Consider the following 21,609-nt stretch of genomic DNA (forward strand, 5'->3'; position numbering starts at 1 on the left):
TCTGAACAGAACACATGTCCTGTGTTATTAGCATGGGTTACATTTAAGCTTCACTATGATTCTTGAATATTAACTCTAAGATGGTTAGGAAAATCTGACCTTAGCAGGAACATCACTTACATTTATACCAGCAGCTAAGTAAATATTATGTATTTTCTAAGTGCTGTTGCATTTGATTGCACAGGACTTAATACTACAAAAATATATGTATATTTTTTATTCCCTAGAACTCTCATCATATATAACATATACATGTATATATGTAAACATACATATATGTGTGTATATCTTTTATATTTTAGCTATCTCTCTATATACATATAGAGAGAGCAGAGAGAGAATATATATATGTGTATGTGTATATATATATGTATATATATATTCCTTCACACAAGGGCGTATTATAAATACACAGTCCAGTTTTGAGTGTGTGCATACATTGTATATGTGTGTATTTTTAGTTTAGAACATAAAACTTCAGAAATTTGACCCAATTGCACATGAGTTTAGAGTTACACTTGTAAGGTTGTAATACCTTCTAAATTCTTTATGTTACTGTGACACTTGAAGCCCTTCCAAAGTGCTAAGTGTGGTGGGGAATATATACAGACAACATGATTGGGCAGTTACACAGCTTACATAAACAGTGAAGTTTCCATATTTGTATATATTTCCATCCTGTACATATTATTCCATCTGGTAGCCTACCCTGAGGCTTCATTTTTATCACCCTACTTGTCCCATAAAGTGTCTTGAGATTTTTTATTGAAAGAAACAATGAAAATGCTAATTAGTTGTATTTTTCATCATAATCTTTTTTTGGTACTAAAGGATCCCTCTCCCTTTTTTGTTCCTGCTCTGTATTCTCCTTCCAATGAATTTCATTGCCCCAAAGCTATCATTTTTGGGCTTCTAATATTGTTTCCTGTTCATAGGGCTTAATAACTACATTTTAATGGATTCTGTTTACCTTAGAGGCAGGCATTCTGGAGAATTCAGCTTACATTTGGGCAGTATTAAAAACTTCTGTGTGGCTTTGGAGGCTTTTTTCTTCAGAAAATTAAAGTGGTTTAATCTTTTGACTGAAAGAGGAACTGAAATGATTCCTTTTTAAAATGAGACACTTGGGATTTGAAAGGGATCACAAAAGAAGACAATCCTGAATGTATTTAAATTCATACAGAATATTTAACACATGTATTGTTTTAGTTCTTTTAATTATTTTTTTACCTGCTTTAAGAAAATGGCCATCTAACCAAGCCCTAGAAATGGAAGTTCTACTGCTCTAGTAAGAACAACCACGGAGCCCTGGCCAGGTGGCTCAGCTGGTTGGAGCACTGTCCCATACACAAAAAGGTTGCAGGTTTGATCCTCAGGCAGTGCGCATATGGGAGTCAACCGACTGATGTTTCTCTTTCACAGGGATGTTTCTGTTTCTCTGTCTCTCTCTCTCCCCCTCCTTTCTTCCTTCCCTCCCTCCCTTCCTCCCTTCCTCTTTCTCTAAAATTAAGGAGCATGTCCTCAGGTGAGGATCAAAAAAAAAAGAAGAACCCTGGAGTTCAAGTTGGACAAGCCTTTTACAAGCTTCTTTTTAAAAATTATCTGCATTTCTCTGCTCCCTTAAATCATGAAAAGCCTATCTAAATAACAATTCATACAATATTAAATCCAATACCCAGAAAGGGGTCTTATCATTATTCATTTGCTCACTTAAACATGTGTTGCTCATGTGCCTCTGATAACTATGTAGATTGACTTGGTCAAACAAAGTCATCTCTTCATAATGAGGATACTGATAGATTAAGATAGAGGAAGAAGTCTGAGAAGGCTTAAATTTGGGTAAATATAGTTGAGCAAATTTTAAAAGAAAGATGAACTTTGTTTTTAGGCATGATGCATTTATATGTGAGTGAATATTTATCTCCTACAGAACATTTTGAAGGAGAGCAGTCACTAACTGAGGAACAAGATTCAGAGAACAACAGTCATCAGCTACAGCAAACTTCCATCATCCAAACAAAAAAGCACACAGGGAAAGCACTGTGCTAGGAAGCTGAGATACAAAGGAGGAAAATGTATCATCACCACCTCCTTAATCCATGTGTGGCCGGCCAGACCAGATTAATACAAATGAACATTTTCTTCCTTTACTTTCTGTCTCCTGAATTCCCTTGCACATTACCCATGTTGCTCTTCTACATTTTCCACCACTGTTTGTCTAGTTACACAATCAGGTTGTATCTCTGATACCAGACTATGAGCCCCGTGAGGGAAACGACTTCACACGGTATCATCCAGGTACAGCACCCGGCAGCATGCCCCACAGCAGAGGACACATAACAAGTACTTGATGAGTGAATAAAGCAAGTTTAAGGCGAATAACACATGGTGCCACATACATGGGATCTTTGATCAAATGTCATATTAGGAAGGAGTTCTCTGGCCACCCAGTCCATGTTGTTTTCCAGCGCACCACCTTCCTAACCACTTACTTTGCTTCATTTGCAAAGCTTTTATTGCTGCCTTTTATTATATTAAATATGAATTTATTTTGAGTCTAATCCAATACTTTGTAAGCTCTTTGGGAGAAACAAATTTGTTTTATCTACACAAAGAAGTAGTTAAATATTTGTTGTGTGAAGAAATAAGTTCATAGGGAACAGTGATAACTTTAATTTGAAATGAAATGGATTCAAGGCACTGACAAGCCATCCAGATAGAAATACCCAAACACTGTATCAAAGAGGCAGGTCCCCTCCAGTCTTGAGGCCCCTGACCTATATGCTTACATGGTACTCCAGTTGGTATAGCTGTTGGACTATCAGTAATGCCATGCTGGGTAGTACCTGAAGGTAAAATCCCATAGTTCACATCCAAGGACTGAGATTAATTTCACATTTTGAACAACTTATTCACAGATAGTGCATCTCAGGTTATATGCATACAGTAAGCAGTTTTCTGAAGGAGATACGTCAAAGTGGAATTTGGCTGGGATTTATGGCCCTAAAAAGCTGAGACTCTCCAGGACTATTCATTTCTGGGTACTGGACTGAAATGAAGAGTTCTGGGGTCTCTACTGCTACTAAATAATTAAGGAGCTTTGGGTTTCTGTCTCAATTTCCTCCTCCCTGGATGGAGATGGAAGGGGTGTAGAAGTGGCATACTTGGATTAAAACATTCCTTCCAGATGTAATGCTTCCAGATTCTACTATCAGCAGTGAGGAAGGGTTTGATAGAGGAATGGGGAGTATGTGGGAGGAAGAAAGATCATCGTGCTCTAAATAAACATTCTTTCTGTACACACAGCTGCACCTGCAACAACATCTGGTGACATTTCTGTAGAGATGTTCACAGTGCATCAGTAACAAATAAAAAATTTCTATACCCACCTCTATAAAATGAAGAAGTAAGCATCTTGACATTAGTAGAATGTTACTAAATTTCTTTCTATTCAATTTTTTTTAAGAAACCACTCAGACTGCGTTCTCTCCCTCTTACTCTTCCAAAGGAAGAGAAGAACAATCATCAATGGTTATTGGCAGTTGCAAAAGCAACACCAAAAGCCGGCTTCACACTCAGGACTGCACCTCCTTCTTGTGTCTTCAAGTGCTCTACAAGTTCAGAGAAACTTCTCTAGTAAAGATCTATAAAAATGATCCCTGAAAGTATAGTCTTTCTACTCAATTTTTATCAAACTCTAGTATGTACATAAATGTGTTTTGGGCTTCATAATTTCTCTCTATCCTTTGGTCGTAACTATTAACATTTTCATTGTTGAATACCAATAAGCTTATTTGTCAGCAGTATTGCTGAGAAAAAACAGGTATACTATGTGAATGCTGGTTTCATATCAGAGATTAAGGATTATTTTTAATACCCTACAAAGAAATATCCCATGCTGAATGTCCATATAAAAGGGTTTTAATTATCTCATAATAACATAATTAGGCTCATTAAGCACCTAATGCTAACTTAGAGGTAATTTAATGAAACTTACAAAAAGGCATAGTTAAACTTTAAGTAGATAATAATGCAATAGAAAAGATGCTGTTTAAAAGAAAATGGTAAAATCCTACATGATGTATTGAATATAAATTAGCTTTAATTGCAGTTTATTATCTCATTTTCACAAATAAAATCTAACTCTGAAAGAACATAAGTTATAACTTAAACTAATTCATTTCTTCAATGCAATAGTAACCTCATTTTTCTTTTTCCAAGTTAAGGAACATAAACATAATTTCACAAGTTTCTGCATGTTTTCTCTAAATAAAGGTTGTTTTTATTATATCAAGTATTTCCTTCAAATGTACGTGGAGGAATAAAAGATAATATTAATAATACCTCTGTTGCTGACCACAACAAATCATATTATCTCAACATTTAAAATTTAAAGTTAGCAATCTTTCAGATACATTTTCAGTAATGGTCACTTTTTCTAATGGATAAAATACAGGATAAATTTAAATCTAGAACTGTGAGTTGAAACAGAATGTAAAACAGTTAAGATTTCTATGTTATGCTATTCTCTCTATTAGACACTAATATACACAAAAAGTACAAAGAATCCACAGAACCAGCCAAAAAATCACCCTATCTCTCCATTAATAGTATGAAAAATAGTCCTGTTGATTAGCTATTTCAATGATTATTGAGACATCAGTAGTCTTTCAACATTATACAGCTACAGCTAAGAAAAACTTTAGAAACGAAGCAATGACTTAGATTATTTGGGAACATGGTTAATATACAAGTATATTGTTTAAGATTTGCTAGCTATATGTAACACAATGCCCTATTAAAAGTACTTTAAGAAATAGTCATTTATTGTCTCAACAAGAACTTGAGTTAGGCAGTCCCGTGGTTGATTTGGTAGCTTTATGATGTTTGTTCCTCTCTTCTGCTCTGCCATCATTTGGTATGTTGGTGATATCTCTGCCTAAAGTTTTCAGATGACTATAGCAGCTGTAAATATCATGTCTTCACAGAACAACTTTCAAGTGAATAAAGAAGTCTTCCCATGTATCAGGGACTTTCAGCAGACTCCCAGCTATCTTATTGGCTAAAACTGCTTCTCCAATTCACAAACCAATTATTGGCAAAGACAATCAAGATTGCCATGACTGACTTAAAAAACATGGTTGGGTGCCTTTTTTCAGAGAAAAATACTATCCCCTACCCAAGGAAATTTGGCCTTCTTTAGAAAAAGAGAAAGGGATATGACTGTAGAAAAAGAAAGCACCAATAATTGCCAGAAAAAAGCACACTAAATATGAGTGCAATTTTTCACCTGAAAAATCTCATAAGATTCTGACTTTTAACCAATTCTGAAAGCACAGAGGCTAACTGGGGAAATTACTCTCTCCTCCTAGCAGTCTGAGGCAAGTTTCATTTCAGGCACCAAGCATAGCGTCTATCACTCAGTGGCTATTTGATGAATACGTGAGAAAGTTCTGCAATTGTCGATTAGCTTTCTCTGATAATGACATTGCAAATGCAGGTGACTAGCTCTCATTTCTTAAACAAGTCACCACGGGGATAAACTAGTAATGATAAGTATCCTAAAAACTGTAAGGCATGGTGTTGAAAGATGTCAGGGGAACTCAGAAGACTTTTATCCTCTGTGAAAAAGAATAACATCAAAACAATGAGTTGGATGTGGTCTTGATGTTACTAGTATTAGTATTAGTTATTAGTGTATGTTATTAATATGCAAGTAGTATTTTATAGTTAGTTCAAGAAGCAAAGACTCAAAACAAATGTGATAAGTCCTCTTTTACAAGATATTTAGCAAAAGGAATAATTTTTAAAGTATATAAATAATATTATAACTGGCATATAATATATGTACAATTTGAATGTGTATAACACAATTAGGACATTCTACGCTCAGAAAGAAAAGATGATTAAGGAGCATGAAAAATTTGAGGATAGCACTGTAATCAGTGACCAGATCATATATGCATAGTTATGACATAAGCAAGTTCTGAGAGTTCCAGCCAAGATGGAGGCATAGGTAGATACGCTTCACTTCTTCACACAACCAAAAGAAGGATAACAACCAATCTATAAGACAGAAAAACAAAATCAGAATTGCCAGAAAATCAAATTGTGGAGAAGTCCGATAACCAAGGAGTTAAAGAAGAGACATTCATCCAGACTGGTAGGAGGGGTGGAGATGGGTACCTGGGGTGAACAGGACCCACAACAAGTCAGAGCTGGTGGTTCAGGCAGGCAAGGTGGTGGCTGGCAGACCAGAATATCCTACATTCGCATGTAGATAAGTTGGGAGACCACACAACCCAGAGTTATAGTGTGGGAAGCTAAAGCCTCAAAACCTCTGACTGTAAAAAAATCTGGACAGTTGAGGCAGCAGAAACTCCCATTCTCACAAGAGAGTCCATTGGAGAGGCACACAAGATTATAAAACACACACAAGGCTACCCACCTGGGAATCAGCACCTGAAAGGGCACAGTCCACTTCTGGGAAGCAAAGGAAGTGACAAACTGGGGTAAGAGCTGAGTAAGCTAGCAAGCAGCATTGTTCCCTCTCTGATCCCTCCCCCACATACAGTGCCACAATCCCACTCTGGTGAATGCCTAAGACTCCACCCCTTACAATGTAACAGATTTGCCAAAATAAATAAATATGGCCCAAATGAAAAAACAGATCAAAACTCCAGAGAAAGAACTAAGCAACAAGGAGATAGACCACCTATCAGATGCAGAGTTCAAAACACAGGTAATCAGGATGCTCACAGAAATTGTTGAGTATGTTCAAAAAATAAAGGAGGAAATGAAGGCTACACAAATTGAAATAAAGGAAAATATACAGGGAAACAACAGTGAAAGGGAGGAAACTGGGACTCAAAGCATCAATTTGGAAAAAAAGGAAGAAGTAAACATCTAACTGGAACAGGATGAACAAGAATTCAAAAAAATGAGGAGAGGCTTAGGAACTTCACCAAGCCATTACTATATAAAATGTTAAAGGGACTTATCTAAGAAAAAGATTGAAACTATGAACAGTAAAATGACAACATACTCAGAACTATCAACAACTGAACTGAAAAACAAAAACAAAAACTAAGCAAACAACTAGAACAGGAAGAGATTCATAGAAATGGAGATCACATGAAGGGGATCAGTGGGAAAGGGGAGAGTGGGGGAAAAGGTACAGGGAATAAGTAGTATAATTGGTAGGCACAAAATAGACAAGGGGAGGTTAAGAATAGTATAGGAAATGGAGAAGCCAAAGAACTTATATTTACAATCCATGGACATGAACTAAGGGGAGGGTGGATGCAGGAAGGAGGGGGAATGCAGGGCAGAAGGGAATAAAGAGGAAAAACAAATGGAACAACTGTAATAGCATAATTACTAAAATATACTTAAAAATGTTATAAGCAAGTTCTAATACAGAAACTTAGATAAGGTAGAGGATGAGAACTCTGAATAATCAAAATATTATTTCCTTTTGATTTTTCTTGAAGAAAAAAATGAATTAGATATAGAAATGACATTTAGGAGGTTCAACAGACTTGAGTTCTGAGAGCTTAAATGTAGGTGGAGTAATGGTTGGAATGGTGGAGTAAACACAGATGATTCCATTGTAGCTTGTGTAAAATTACCTTGTTCTTTTTCTGATTTTATGTTTCTCTGTCTCTTACTTGAGCTATTGAGACAATAGGGGTCATCTCCAAATAGAGCCTTTATTTAGTAAAATAGTTATAAGAAGAAGATGGAGTATTTCATTATTACCTAAAAGCAAGAGGATACTGCTGATTAACTAGAAAGCCTCTGTCAAGACAAGGCCTAATTTTGTACAAAGGACTGAACTCTTTTTGCACTTGCTAGTATGGAATAGCCATAAACCTGGCACCTTTAAATATAGCAAGTTCATCTTTGCTAAAATATATTTCATAAATTCAAGTTAGCACACTCATCTTAGTGCCCCAGGCTTCATGGCTTAAGCAACTACATGTAAGTAGAAGTTTCAAGGAGGTAAAATTTCGAGGAGGTAAAGATTAATTTTTTAAAAAACAATTATAAGATGCTCTCCTGGAATAAGAGTGTATTTGAATTTCCCTCTTACATAATAAGAATGGTAGCAGATTGGTTAGTATATTTCATGCTATTCCCGCCAGATTTTATTTTAAGAAGTCAAAAGTTTTGCAATGCAAGCTAACTTTCAGCTACACAGGAAGTTGCATACTCTGGGTAGATACTGTGTCTTTTGGTAGTTACTCCAGGTAGACGCTGGTAAACCCTAAGGCTCGGACGCAGTTTACAGCAAGGCCCAGAGACCGCAACATAGATGAGGGCTGACAGAGCCTCTGTGTGTGTCTACAGCAAGACTAGGAGAAAAATGAACTCCTTCCCTTCAGGACAGTGAAGACCACCCTTACAGATCTGGTTAGAAATTGGGCAGTTACCTAAGCACTAAGATCATGTAAGCTCTTCTTCAACATCATTAGATCTGTCATGGTCCAATATATATACTCATACAGGAGATTGTCCAGGTTCTCACAAATACTTCTCTTCAGATTACATGTGGATGAGGGACAATCATTTGACAATATGTGTGTAATACTTGGAAGCTGATACGGTGATATCAGATGCCACAGTGTCAACTGACAGAATTTGGAAGTCTAAGATAAATATATAATCACACAGATGAAGACAGAAATTCCCAAATTCAGTGTAGTTAACTCCTGCTCTACGAGCTATTTGTCACTGCAGAACCCAGTTTCATTTAGCATCGCAGTGTCAACTCCATGTCTCCTGGCATAAAGGCAGTTAGGTTTCTACTCCACAGCTGTATTTGAATCCTGATAAAATATGTTTGGTTCTGCATATGGGACAAAGTTTTCTGTAAAAGCAATTTCTAAGGAACATTCTGACCAAGCAAATTTTTTTTTTAGAATTCCCTCCTACTAAGAAAAAGTAAAAAGCAATATCATCCCAATGCAAAAAGAACCTCTTTTTACCCCTCTCCCCTCCTGCTCAAGAGTTGCCCTATCAGAATCTCTTTCTGCCTTTTTTCTGAGACCCTTATAAGGTAAAGAAGGAAAAATTCCTTGACCTCAAAGAGCATATTCAAGAGACTGAAAAGATTAATCATTCCCCTCATCCTGTAGTCACTCCTGTAATGTAAACAGACAACAGTCAGAAGACTTTATCTCTAACGAAGGTCAAGACATTAGCCTCTGAGGGAGATAGATGGGAGATCTTTAGAGCAAACATGTTTGTAGTTCTGGAGCACCATATAAGAATACCTGAATTCTAAAGTAAGATTAAATTTTAAGTCATAATAAATAATAATACCAATCACAGTGTTTTCATAAAATTAAGGGCAGGGCACATAAATACATAATCCTTAACAGATAGTGAAATTGGGATTGAAGTTTATACACAATGGAATTCTACTCAGCCATAAAAAAGAAGAAAATTTTACCCTTTCTGACAGTATGGATGGAACTGGAAAACATTATGCTAAGTGAAATAAGCCAGTCAGAGAAAGACAGATACCATATGATTTCACTCATATGTGGAATCTAATGAACAAACTGAACTAACAAGCAAAACAGAGAGAGACTCATAGGTGGAGAACAGGCTGACAGCTAAAGGGGGAGGGTATGGGTATAGGGATTGAGCAAAAAGAAAAAAGAACTCATGGATATAGACAACAGTGTGGTGATTGTGGAGTTAGGAAGGGATGTATAAGGGGCCTAAATAGTAATGGAAAAAAATAAAATAAAAATAAATAAATAAATTTTAAAAAGTAAAAATAAAATAAAACACTTCCCCTTTCTAAAACAGATTATTTCTTTCAAAAGTATCAATTTTGTTATTGAATTTGTTATTTTATTATACTATTACTTACTATACTATTGTTAATTATGATATTAAGTATGTTTTGCTAGTAAATTAAGAGTAGACAAATCACTGCTCCAATATGATAGTATAAAAAGCATCATGTCTAGACCATGAGGCTGAATCCTTACTGCAACCTAGAGAATGCATTCTTGAATCTCAGGTTCAGTCCACTACCTGGGTGAATGTGCCTTTCTTAACAGCTAAGACTGCAAAAACTAAAGCTATACTAAGTAACAGACATATTTATCCCTGAGTTTACAACTAATGTAAAAAATTGCAAGTGATTTACCAGCAATTTTAGGGGAAGTTCACAAACATTTTTTATAAAGCACCAGATAGTAAATATTTTCAGCTTTGCAGGCCATATGATTTCTCTCAAAACTACTCAGCTCTGCTGTTGAAGCATGAAAGCAATCATAGAGAATAGGCAGATAAACACATGGAATTCCAATAAAACTTTATAGGCACTGACATTTGGGTTTCATACCATTTTCAGTTGTCATGCATTATTCTTCTTTTGAATTTTTTTAGTCATTTAAAAATTTAAGAACCATCCTTAGCGTGTAGGCTGTACATAAACATTAGGATGGCCAAATTCACCCTCGATCTGTAATTTGACAAACCTTATCTATGGGTGGAGGTCTTCGCAGGCCCCGGAGACGTTGCACAGAGCAGTGAGTAATTCATAGTCTTCATCTCTGTGCTTCTGAAAATCACGTCTGTCATCCTCAGTGTTTGCTGCAAGACTCCATCTTGATTCCAAAACATAATCCTCAAAGAAAAAAAAAGTAAAGAATAAGAATTAAAGAAAAATTTAAAAAACGGGGCTACCTGTACTACTCTGCAAATACTTTTGTCTATATTTACTGGTGTTAATACTCTCAAAAAAGATCTTATAAGACTGAGCACATGGAAAGGAAGTCTAAGCTACTCTATGCCAATAGCGAGATCCTGAATATGCAAAAAAAAGGTTTTGTACAGATGAGATAACTCAGTGATGGGCCCAAACAATACATACTCAGTCCCCGTCTGTGCCTTCCCGTTCTTCCAGGTGCTTGGAGAACTGTACCACGGTGGTAATGCACGTGCAGCACCACTGTATTACAGTCTCATCTCATGAAAAATGGGACTAGGAGCTAAAAGTGCACAGCAGTGGACCTAACTCAGATATTCACTTGCAACATCACTTTGCATTTTTGTTTCTGGATGAGAAAAATACAACACAGGACACAAAATAAAAACATTTGATAAGCACAAAACAGAACACCAGGAAATATTGGTATTGTTTTCTTTTTTCTTGTCATTAATTTCATCACAGTGAGTAACACTGCAATAAAAATTTGATTCTCTTTAAAAACATTATGCCTTAGATACATCCATTGAAATAGGTGTTTAATTTTGTCTTTGAACTTAAATGTTTCCAGCTCAATAATCTGATTTCATAGTTGGCTATATTTTTGTTTATAAGGCGCGTGAGTCTCAAGTCACATCTGTACAATTTAGACCTAGTATTTACTTGAAATATATAATAAATTCCAAATCAGAAGATTTATGATTCCGGTTGCCCCTCGTTTTATTCTGGAATCAATATTCTAGTTTAGTAATTATGATTTATATGAAAAGTTGGTCATAAATTATCACTATCTTTCTCTCTAAAACTAGTTGGATAATGCAGTTGAAGAGTCCAGTAATGTGCTTCTCTGTAGCATGGTATTTGTGTAAGTTAGCTTCATTTTGAAGCCATTTTATTTTTTCTCCTTAGAGGCAAATAAATAAAATGGTCATAGGAGAATAAACAACCTTTTATCTTGGGAATATTCTCCATTAAGGAATTCCCCAGAGAATCCATCAGCTAAGCAGGAAGATTCTTGGTTCTCTCTACCAGTGTTGTGAAGAAGAAGAGCTCAGAGATTTTTCCAGAGCCCATCATTTAAATCTTTTTTAGCATCTGCCGACGGGCATGTAGAAGTTCCAGTCACATCACTGACACTGCTGAATACCTCCTGAATTTCCCTGTGGCACCTGGTAAATCACAGCACAAATCTCCCTACATGATTCTGGCACTAGAAAATGTTTTATTGTCAATGATAACTTTTTATCAAAAAATGGAATTATTACTTCTTTTCAGGCATTCATAAACAAAGTATGTGCCCTGGTACTTGTCCATGAAGAGCTAATGTATTATTCAAGTGTAAAGCATGCAGAAAAATACCTTCTTCAGACTAACTTTTAAATATGCTTTATTCTTTTTTAAATAAAAACATTCATATACACAAAGATAGTTCTATCACTTTTTCATGTAATACTTCTTATAAAAGAAAGAAATCCATAAATAACCCCCATAGAGGTCCTGACACTCAGCATGTAGTCATTTCCAAGTGTCAGTGAATGGTGGCTTCAGTGCAGAGGGGAGAGAATCCCAGCCTTGCACAGACAAGCAGAGGCACGACAGCACCAACTCCATCTACTGACATAGTTCTGTTGGCATCACCCACACCATCATCTTTGCCTGCCATCCACTCAGTGAGAACAGGATACTGGATCAGCACACAGGAAGCAGAAGGGAGTAGGAAGTAAAGTAGAAACACATCAAGCAGGATGAGGGTGTATTTTAAAGTCAGAAATAATAAATTCTATTTTTGACAATCACATTTCTCCAATTGAGAAATATTTACTGACCACTTCAATGTGCCAACCACTGTTCTAAGCTATGGGAGTGCAGCAGTGAATAAAGAAGACAAAGGTCTTTACCTTCATGGAGCTTGCATTTTAGTGCAAGGAACTGGTAGGAAACAGAGGCAAAATAAATAAGTAAAATACATATTATGTTAGAGGGTGATTGATGCAAGATACAGAAAAAAACAGGAATGAGTATAGAGTTAGGAAGAGGAATAAATGTTGGAAATTTAAATAGTGTAGTTCAGTAAATACACACTGAGATGACATTTAAGACCTAAGAGCATTGGATATCCAGGGAAGAGCAGAAGTCCTGAGTCAGGAGCATGTCTAGGCCTATGAAGAACACCAGTGAGTGGCACTAGTATGGAATGAGCTCAAGGCCTTGCAAAACAGGGGATCACATAGATAGGTCTTCTAGGCCATTTCAATGACTTTGGGCTTTATCCAGAGTGAAACTGGAAGCTAATGCAAAGTTGGAAGCAGAGAAGTAACAGCTCTGACACTTCTAACATCTGCTTTAACTGGATCTCTAGCTACTAGGCCAAACTGGACTGTGAAGAACAGGGCAGAAATAGGATTATTGTAATAATTCTGTTAGGAAGCTGGTCACTGGATATGATCTCCAAAGGATGCATATGAATATAAAAAGTAAGTAGTGCTTATGCTGAGAGCTGGGTCACACCAATGCAAAGGGATTAATGCAACATATAGACTGAGAAGCAGAAGCCAGTTTTGTATGAGAAAAAACAGGAGAATGTGGGGTCATAAACACAAGTGAAGAAAATGTATTTAGGAAGGGTTTGTGATTGGCTGTGTCATATTCTGTGAATGAATCAAGCAAGATCAACACTGATTTTAGAACAAAGAATTGACCTTTGGATTCAGCTACTTAGAGCACCTTCAAAGGAGCAGTTTTGATGTAGTGATGAGGAAGAAAGACTATTGGAGTGCAATAGAGAGAGAATGAAAGGAGATGAACCAGAGGCAGCAATACTCTCAAAGAAAGTTGCTAAAAAGGGAAAGAGAGCCCTGGCTGATGTGGCTCAGTGGACTGAGTGCCACCTTGTGAACTGAAGAGCTGCTGGTTCATTTCCCAGTCAGGGCACATGACTGGGTTGTAGGCCAGGTCCCCGATGGGGGTAGCTCAAGAGGTAACCACAGACTGATGTTTCTCTCCGTTTTTCTCTCTCCCTTCCCTCTCTAAAAATAAATAAATAAAATCTTTTTTTTTAAAGGGGGGGAAGGAGAGAAATAAGGAGGTAGCCAGAGAAGGAAGTGGAGTGAAGTGATGGGTAGTGGGAGGAGAGATATCATGTGTGTTGGGGGGGAGGGGCAGTCTATTACAAAAAGACCAATCCTAGTGCAACAGAGATCACCATAGCTGAATGATCTTCACCAACGGTGACTCTGAACTCATGGTTCTAGACTGTGGTGCTTTGTGAATCACTTAACTCCAAGTTTTCTCTACAGATTGTTGGTAGCCATCTTTTATTTTTGTCTTCAAGTTTCCTTCCTAAAAGAGTCACTTACTATAATGAGAGGAAATGTTATACTAGATTATGTGACATACACATACTGACAGGACCCCGATTCCCCAGCACTGGCAGGCAGAGCAAGTGAGGAAAAGAGATTTCCCAGGAACAGTCCTTTAATAAAAAGTTATTTTTACCCCAGACTCCAAGGCCCCCTGCAAGGACCCATCCCTTCTAGGATTTCTGTTTGGGACTACTGGCTTTTGTCACTTGGTGGCAAGAGATCTTATATTGATGGGGACTTTGAGTTCTCTGTTCTGTCCAAGGCACAGAGCGTGGGAGAAGCTTCAGCCCCTCCAGGGCATTCCATCCTGTGAATCTGCCTCAGGTTTATTCATTACAGTAAAACTCCTATGAAGGAAGAAGCTTCCTTTTCTATTGAGTGTTTGTAATGTGATTGAACATAGAGTTTCCAGGCAACCCACTGTTTTGAACACCAAAGTACATTTTTCCCCCAGAGGAACAGAGGAATTTCTATTCATTTAATCAAAGGAAGAGTAAACTGATGAAATCTACTAAAACAACTACTGTCCAAGAAAAAGAAATAGCAAAAGAAGCATAAAAGACAAACATGAAATATAAATGTTGTGTTGTAATGTCTGTTATTCACTTCCTGATTCCAGATTTCAAATGCAGAAGTACCAACCATCATAAATTTTCAAGATCAATCCACCAACATACAAACATTCACATTTGCTAGTCATTTTCTGGGTTCTAGTCTAGTATAATTTATTCTTCTGTTTATACTTACAGAAAGGGAAAAAGAGAAAGATATTAATCCTATTATTCACTCTAATAGCACCATGAACTTTTGATTTAAATGCAGCAGTTGTAATTTTTACATTGAATTATGTCTCACTCTGATTAATGTTTGTCACTTTCATTAGACCGTAAGCTGATGAGGCCAGGGAAATATTCCCTGTCAAGCACCAATTTATCCTCAGTACCAAGGATAGCACTTAGCAAACAAAAGTAGTTTTTAAATATTTTTAATAGATAATAAACAAAGAATGAGAGGAAGGAGGCCAAGAATGAATGGCTAGGGAAGAGAGGTAAAATGGAGAAAAGGGAAGGAGGAAGAAGTAGAGAGGTAAAAGCTTCCAATGTGTGGTTGTTGCATTTTTAGCTCTGTGTTGGCTATTCTATATATGCTACCCCCAATTAATCCTCACCAAAAAAAGGTAAATATTATCACTTCTATTTTACAGAAGAAAAAACTATGATTCAAAGTGGTTAAGGTCACACAGTGGGCAAATGGCAGCTAGAATATTGTCCTGTCTCACTTTCCAGGGCAACTGTCTCTCTCCTTTCTACTAGCCTGGGACAACAGGCTAGTAATAATAATAATAATAGTAATAATAATAATAGTAGTAGTAGTAATAATAGTAATAATAATAATAGTAATAATAATAATAATAGTAATAATTACTTCTCTGTGAAGTAATATCACAGAGAAGGCCCGAAAGAAGATGAAAAATGTAAACACTTAAAAAAAGGCGAAAATGATCTCCTCTGTCTGCTTACTAAGAATTAGGCTCAAAATCAACTCTTGGCAACTCGTTTGATGCCTCCATTCTTAAGCCAACTTTTGCCAAACTTCAGCTTCATACAATTGTCATCTACATTTTCTCAAACTTTAAAACTTTGTGACTTCTGGCCAAGATGGAGGCATAGGTAGATACACTTTCCCTCCTTGCACAAACTTATTTAAACAACAAATTTAAAAACAAAAAAATAACCAGAACTGCCAGAAAATCAAACTGTATGGAAGTCCAACAACCAAGGAGTGAAAGAAGAAACGTTCATCCAGACCAGTAGGAGGGGTGGAGACAGGCAGCTGGGGTGAAGAGAACTTGAAGCAAGGCAGCAGCTGGCAGACTGGGTGGTCCCACATTTCCATGCGGATAAACCGGGAGGAACAACTGGGGAGTGAGACAGACCATACAACCTAGGGCTCCAGAGTAGGGGAAATAAAGCCTCAAACCCTCTCATTGAAAAAACCTGTGGGGGTTGAGGCAGCAGGAAAAACTCCCAGCCTCACAGGAGAGTTCATTGGAGAGAACCACAGGGTGCTAGGACATACACAAATCCACCCACCCAGGAATCAGCACCAGAAAGGCCCTGTTTGCTTGCGGGTAGCAGGGGAAGTGACTGAAAGCCGGCAGAGAGCAGAGCAAATGGCACTGTTCCCTCTTGGACCCCCTCCCCAACATACAGTGTCACAATGCAGCAACATGGGTTGCCCTGCCCTGGCAAATACCTAAGGCTCCACCCCTTACTACATAACAGACACACCAAAAAAAAAAAAAAATATATATATATATATATATATAGCCTAAATGAAAGAACAGATCAAAGCTCCAGAAAAAAATACAATTAAGTCATGAACAGATAGCCATCCTATCAGATGCAGAGTTCAAAATACTGGGTAATTAGGATGCTCACAGAAATGGTTGAGTATGGTTGAGTATGGTCACAAAATAGAGGAAAAAATGAAGGCTATGAAAAGTGAAATAAAGAAAATGTACAGGGAACCAACAGTGAAGGGAAGGAAACTAGGGCTCAAATCAATGGTTTGGAAGAAATAAACATTCAATCAGAACAGAATGAAGAAAGAAAATTCAAAAAAATGAGGAGGGGCTTAGGAACCACCAGGACAACTTTAAATATTCCAACATCCATATCATAGGTGTGCCAGAAGGAGAAGAGGAAGAGCAAGAAATTGAAAACTTACTTGAAAACATAATGAAGGAGAACTTCCTTAATCTGGCAAAGGAAATAGACTTCCAGGAGTTCCAGGAAGCTCAGAGAGTCCCAAAGAAATTGGAACCAAGGAAGTGCACACCAAGGCACATCATAATTACATTATCTAAGAGTAAAGATAAGGAGAGAATCTTAAAAACAGCAAAAAAAAAGGAGACAGTTACCTACAAAGGAGTTCCCATAAGACTATTGGCCGATTTCTCAAAAGAAATCTTGCAGGGAAGAAGGGGCTGGAAAGAAGTATTCAAAGTCATGGAAGGCAAGGACCTACATCTAAGATTACTCTATCCAGCAAAGCTATCATTTATAATGGAAGGGCAGAAAAAGTGCTTCCCAGATAAGGTCAAGTTAAAGGAGTTCATCATCACCAAGCCCTTATTATATAAAATACTAAAGGGACTTATCTAAGAAAAAGAAGATGATCAAAAATATGAACAGTAAAGTGACAACATACAACTATCAATAACTGAATCTAAAAAAAACCCAAAACCAAACAAACTAAGTAAACAACTAGAACAAGAAGAGATTCACAGAAATAGAGATCACCTGGAGGATCATCAGTGGGAAGGGGGCAGGGGGAGAATAGGGGAAAAGGAACAGGGAATAAGAAGCCTAAATGCTAGGTACAAAATAGACAGGGGAGGTTAAGACCAGTATGGGAAATGAAGAAGCCAAAGAACTTATATGTATGACCCATGGACATGAACTAAGGTAGGAGAATGATGGTGGGAGGAGGGGTGCAGGGCGGAGGGGAATAAAGGTGAGGAAAAAATGGGACAACTGTAATAGTATAATCAATAAAATATATATTTTTTAAACTTTGTTGTCTCTCTACAAATTTGTGGGGAGACTCACCCCAGCTTGATATTTTAGGGAACAGCCTTTCATATGGGACACCTATACCTTACCTAGCTAAGGTCCTTACAGGTCATCTTTGCAAAATATTGTCATGTGTGTGTGGACCATGCAGTCTGGGGCTAGGCACAATTTATAAACAAATGCTTACGACTTTGAAATACTTTAATCGGAAAGGGACAGATATAGACCGAAGTTGGAAGGAAAGTACGTCTTCCTGTGTTAGCCAGGATGTAGATAGTGCCAAGTCCAACTCTGCTGCCTGTCCTCTGTCCCAGTGGCAGCCTGTACTGTCCCACAAACAATGTTGTACAGCCTCCTATTATAGAAGTGACTAAATCTAAAAAAGTTAAAAGACCACTGAAATTCTATTTTCTGTTCATGTTACTACCTCCTTTGATGCCTACAATGATCTGAGATTTTTGCCCTTGCCCTGTGCTGGCTAATTGAGGACTGTGAAGTTAACCTTCAGCATAAGACTTTCTCAGAAGTCATATGATTTACTGTTCCAAGTAAGAAAATCTCAGTAAAATACAGTTTTACTGTTTGATCTAGACTACCACTGCTCCTCAAACCACCAGCCTGTGCAATTCTACCAACCTCTTCATATTCTACTGTTTCTCTACCTTTACTCAAGATTTTCCTCCAGACTGAAATAGCAGTTAGTAACCCTGTCATTTCACTCAAACCCTACCTAACCTTCTAACTATGATCTCCTTCCACTGAATTTCTATAGTACTTTTGGCCTCCCCATCACACTGTTTTTTAATCTTCACCTGAGGATATGTTTATTGATTTTACAGAGAAAGTGGGGAGAGAGAGAGAAACATCAATGTGACAGAGAAATATTGATTGACTGCCTGCCTCCCATAAGCTCCCAGACTGGAGATTGAACCCTCAACCTAGGTATATGCCCTGACTGGGAATCGAACCCACAACCTTTTGGTGTAAGGAACAACAATCCAACCAACTGAGCCACCCAGCCAGGACTTCCCATCACATTTTAGTACTGTACACTGCACTGATGACTAATTCTTGCTTCCCAATGTTTGCAAATTCTTCAGGGATTTGGTTCTTAACATTTTATTGTGTACCATTATGCTAAAAACACAATAAAGCACCATTTTGTTTTCTAACAACCAAAAAGAAAAACATCTGTTCAAACCATATACACATATGTCTGAGAACTTTTCTGCCTTATTGATCTACTTCCCTTTTAAGAAACAACAACTATATACAGAAAAACTATCTTCACCTTAATTTTACAGACAAGAATATTTGGAAGTAGAAAGTATGCTAAATTTAAAGTTTGGTATTTTTCTCTGTTGATGAGACAACAAAATTTCTCACTTTACATCCGACGTATTTTGTGATAGAATGCCAGTGAATTGTCACAGAAGCTGGTATTCTACCATGCTATCTGCTACTTTTTAAGAAGGAGATGAATTTGGCTAGATTTAAATTAGCATGATTTTAATAAATCTAATGTGTGTATACCTTCAAGTGAGACTAAAATAGAGAAAAGGGAGAAAATGGCAAGTGCATACATGAACTTAGTCAATAAATTTATTGATGATGATGATGATGATGACAACAGTGGAAATGGAAATTCGTTTTCTTCTGCTGATCCACAGATCCCTTTACATTTTTCCCTCTGTATTTAGTGCCCTTGATTCATATTTTCAACAAAGTTTAGGATGATATAACACTAATCAAGATATATATAAAATATCTCAAAGTACACTGAGTAGTTTACAGATGGAAGTTGATTGACCACACTGCCATAAGTTGATTTCAGAAAGAGGTGTAAAATGAAATGCCAAAATTAATGAAAGAGTCAACTAATCCTCATACAGAGGTCACCACTGACTCAAGTTCCATATCACATCAATCCTTTTATTTAATAGTCTCAAAGGAAACCAATTGTGGAGCATCAAACACGGCAACCAGCCAGAAATGTCATTATCCCAAGCAACGTTTCTATTGCATAAAGCTGTCCAACTCACACTGTAATTTACTTTTTAAGAAATCTGGTTATATTTTTTCTAGACAACCCAACATGATTTTATTTTCCATATAGTTTGCAGACATTCTTTGTTGGCATTGAATAGGTAAAAAAAAAAATCATTTTACTACATTTTTTTTTCTCAGAAAAAATTGGGGGCTGAGCTGAAGGCTAAATTAGCATTTTACTGAGTGGTCAAGTTTAACTTAGCCATTACCCCATTGCCTATGAAGACCCCTCCAACATGTATTCCTCTGATGGGGGCATATTGTGACCTCTTCAGTCAGTTTTCCATATTAAAATTGACCATGTTACAAAATTGTGTGGACTGAACTTAAACTGTCTTGCTTGATGAGAAAGTAAAATGCCTGTAGATTATTAAGCAAGTGTAACTACTTAAATATTTTAAAAACATAGAGTTATAAACATTTGCAAATAACATTATCCTTTTTTCAATCTTGAGACTATTCTATTTTATAGAGCTTTTAAACTGCTGAATCAGTGAAAATGCATGATTTTCACCTGGGTAAAGAGAGTATTGAGGAGATCAATCTTCCCTAATCGCTGATAAATGAGTGAGTTTGCATTCTAATTACAGATATGGTTTGTGTGTTTTCTCCTTTTCAATGAGATTACTATGAGATAAGGTAATCAGAGGACAACTTTTTATACTACAACTGATAATTTTTGCATTACTTACCTATGCATCTTTTACCCATCTGCCTAGATGGGTAAAATAATTTCCTTTTAGATCCATCTAGGTGTGAGAGGAATTTTTTATTACAATTATTTGTTTTAAAAATGAAAAAAGAGTTCAAAGATATATTTTTAAAAACACCAAGATACCTCATAATAAAGAGTCCCTAGTCTGATATGCTACCAGATTTCAACATCTGCAAAGTATGAATTTTTGCTGTATACTTTAATATGTGAGTCATGTGTGCAGTGATATGCAGATTATTTTTAGAGGGGTTTCATAAAAATGTGAGTATGTAAAATGCAAAAGTGTAAGGAAGCAGATTTACCCCAGTGGACCAACTGCAAGAGAATGAAAAGTAGAAGCTGAGAGGCTAATGACAGGAAAATGGTAAGAACAACAATTGACAAAGCTGTGAAATATAGTTAAACTGGAAGTAGCTTGTCATCAAATAATAAAATATAGTCAGCATGGCCTGAGATAGGAGAAATATTATTAACATCATGTATCAACTGCTCTCATATAAAATACTAAATATTTTAGAAAATAATAAAAGCCCATACACATAATCCAAATCACTAATTTTCATAGAGAAGGCACAAGATTTCCTTTTTTATGAATTCTTGACAACTTTTGAGACTGGAAATGGAGAGGGAAGGTCCTAATTACTCCACAGGAAGGGCTGTTGAGATTCTCAATGAAAGCTTTAAGGACCGTGAATGAGTGGTAAAAACAAAGGAAGTCTCGGGCCCAATTCAAGGAATTGAGTATCTAACATCCCAACGAGTTGTTTGAAGAAGAGAAAGAGAAACCCAGTGACAGAAGATCAAATGTGACATGACAAGGAAGAAGTTGTCAAAACTGTTGTAATAAATGCTCCAGAAAGAGGACCAGGAGTCTAGCATGAGTCACAACAGTAGCATCATCTGAGGGCCCAATTAATACACCTCGAACCAGGTCACAGAAGTTGGGTCCCTAATAGAGAGAAATACAAAGAGAAAGTTATGTTTGTACTGTCGACATGCTTACCTTGTGTCCTGAGGGTGGTCTCACCAATGATCATGGTGGAGGCCAGGTGCCCTGAGGATGGATTTACCCCACACATACAGGGGACTCAACTCCACACTGGGAAAATGAGGAGGGAGGGCAGGGGTCCCTTCAGATTTCAGGAGTGAGCAGGTGCTGTCTCAGTGGACTCT

General features: G+C 37.0%; 1 protein-coding gene, 1 long non-coding RNA gene and 1 other non-coding gene across 3 annotated transcripts in view; 1 reads left to right on the forward strand and 2 right to left on the reverse strand.

The window, feature by feature from the left end:
- The window catches only part of KCND2 (potassium voltage-gated channel subfamily D member 2), a 530,951-nt gene that overhangs the window by 451,191 nt on the left and 58,151 nt on the right, over positions 1-21,609 (forward strand). The window lies entirely within an intron of this gene.
- On the reverse strand, positions 3,469-3,675 carry LOC112299945 (small nucleolar RNA U3). Its single transcript, XR_002974325.1, has one exon. It is a non-coding gene; the product is annotated as a small nucleolar RNA U3 (small nucleolar RNA).
- Positions 10,520-21,609, reverse strand: part of LOC123479214 (uncharacterized) — a 42,715-nt gene continuing 31,625 nt past the window's right edge. The window contains exon 3 of the long non-coding RNA XR_006654751.2: positions 10,520-10,651. This is a non-coding gene — a long non-coding RNA (uncharacterized lncRNA). The remainder of the gene's footprint in view (positions 10,652-21,609) is intronic.

This window comes from Desmodus rotundus, chromosome 6 (genome assembly GCF_022682495.2).
Source record: "Desmodus rotundus isolate HL8 chromosome 6, HLdesRot8A.1, whole genome shotgun sequence".
Lineage (NCBI taxonomy): Eukaryota > Metazoa > Chordata > Mammalia > Chiroptera > Phyllostomidae > Desmodus > Desmodus rotundus.